Here is a 2,597-nt window from a genome sequence, read left to right as displayed (position 1 = left end):
GGTGTTGGGCCGCGGCCCGGGCCGGGCAGGTCCCTGGGGGAGGCAGCGGCAGAGCCCGTGCCCGGGCCCAGAGGCCCTGCTGCCCCCTCTGGGCACCTCCCGCCTCACCTCGTCACCTCACAGGGCGTCTGCCCAGGGCTCTCCCGCTCCCCGGGCCTGGAGATCCCACAGGACACGGCTGCTGAGGGAGCCATTCCCCGTTGCCAGCAGGAGCGGGATGGCAGTGCCCGGTAAGTCCTTTGCTGCCGACAGATCGCACATGGGGCAGGATGTCGTTAATTATTTAAACATTGGCACCACCGTAGCTTTCTCCCAACATTAACAACAGAAGGAATTTCCCCACCAAATTATCTACCGGCTCTTTGATGAAACTAAAGCCTGTTTGATTTTATAATGGATGCTGTATCACATAGAACTTGGCACCTGTTGGGTATTAAATCATGAGCCGAGATGCTTAGAGAATGGCAAATGTTTCATCACATACATGGAGTACTTCCCCATAGCCTTTGGGAGTATCATTACAAGCATTCCTATTCTCAGCATGTTTAAAAAAAAACAACCCACAACACATTATTAGCTATGATTATTCTCAAATGGAGTGCAAAGTGGTGATATTGGTATAGCTACAAGAGTAAATCTCACATTAACACTTCAAAAACCTTGTACCAGAAGACTGACCCTGCAAACACAAGTGTTTCCTCTTTATATTGCATGATGTCTGAAGACAAATCTCCTTTCCCTCCTTGCTACATCACTGTGCTTTGGGAATACTGGTAATTGACGGATTCTCTCTTCAAAGCTCTTGGCATATCAAAGGCATGGAGCAGCTTGGCAGTGTGACAAAGATTTTGTGGGAAACCTGTAGCCTTTTTTTAGAAAAGAAAAAAACAAACAGTCAGCAACTGCAAGAGAAAGCTGTGTTGTCTCCTGGAGTGTCTCTAAGGAGATTTCAGATTAATCAGCCAAGGAAATCAGGTCTGCTTACTACTATAATAATTATTATTATTCATATTATTATTCCTGATGTTATCTTAATCCCTAGGAATGTTCAGCACAGACTAAAAGCCCCCTGTGGGCTTGCAAACAGGTGATCCCCCAGACCAACTGATTTCTGACATAGCTTGGAGTCTAGGCCTAAGACAAGAGATGTGCACGCACACACAAATGGGAAGAGAAGAGAAACAAGAATTGATCAACTACATCAACAATGACCTTTCACACAGGTGGAAAAGCATCATAATCAATGAACATTGTATTTTGATGCCAGAGTTGGGAAGTAAAACCCCAGCCCTCACTGCTGGCACAAAATATTGACATAAAATCCTTCATAGTCCTCTCTGAATCCTAGATTTCACATAGAAGCTGAATCTCAAGGCTTTGGTCCAAACTCATACCTGGAGCAGTAATTGCAAACCTGACTCAGAGAAACGTAATTTGGGTGTGAACTGGGAGCCTGTGCTTTGCCATAGGGTTTTTGTGCCCAGCCCAGGTAGAGCAGCACACTGCTCCCTTAGCAAGTCTGAGGAAAACTGAAGCTCCCTCTAACTGTGAAACTGGATCTGTGATCTCCTTATAGGCTAGCTCTCAGCCTGGTATAAATGGGGTCTTAGAACTCTCTCTGCAAAATACATAAATAATAAACCAAAACATTCCTCACTTTGCACCTTCATGCTGCCAAATTTCCTCAAAGCCATTTCCACCATCCAAAGGAAAACTGGCTAACTATTTCTGCAGCAAACTTTAGTACTCACTTCTTTCCCCTCACAAGTCTGTGCAGAGCTGCCTTGTAGGCAACCATCAGGTCTGACTAATCAACTCTGGAGGCAGTGGGGCTTTGTTAGCCTGGATTAAGACTTGAGATCTTGGCAGGTAAACCCTTGCCAAAAGATGTTTGCAACTAATTGATTATTTCCGTTTTACAGAAAGTCAGTCTCTGGGTATAAATAAGTGTGACAGCATCCAGGGTGATCAGCTGTAAAGTAACTTACAACAAAGAGTCAGACCTCAGTCCCAGTGAGATTCTCATTCATTGCTCTGCTTACTTCTTTTTTGGTTACTTCTCTTCCTCCAAAAACACCAAGCCTGGATTAAATAAGTACATTCTTGAGAAGTAGCAATGAGGGGCCCAACTTGTGTTTAACTTCACTCAATGCCTTTACAAGGCAGCAAGGAAAATGGCTTCCCTGTTTTGTGACAAGAAGCAATACATTTTCCAGCATGTTGCAGCTGGGACCCAGCTGCTTATGGCAGCTCTGAGCAAATGTGAATAGTTTCAATGTAAAAGCAGAAAGATGACTTGGCCTTTCCTCCTCTTGGAGCAATTGCACGCAGGGTGAAACTTTGGATAAATGCCTGGTGGAAAGAGGAATGCTGCAGCCATCTGGGATCTAGCCCAATTATCTGATTGAAATAGATACACAAAGCAAAACTTTCCACAGAAGAATTAACTTTGCAATCATTACCTATTCTTTGCCTGGGTTCTTACGTAGAAATGGGTACCAACTACAAACTGAGGAACTACAAACTGAGTTTTCTACAGAGATAAAGCAGGGCAAGGACACTGTGACATCAGTCGGCTTTGTATTTCTACCAGTACA

This window comes from Chaetura pelagica, unplaced genomic scaffold (genome assembly GCF_000747805.2).
Source record: "Chaetura pelagica isolate M959 unplaced genomic scaffold, ChaPel_1.0 scaffold3, whole genome shotgun sequence".
Lineage (NCBI taxonomy): Eukaryota > Metazoa > Chordata > Aves > Apodiformes > Apodidae > Chaetura > Chaetura pelagica.
This window is presented reverse-complemented; position numbering follows the sequence as displayed.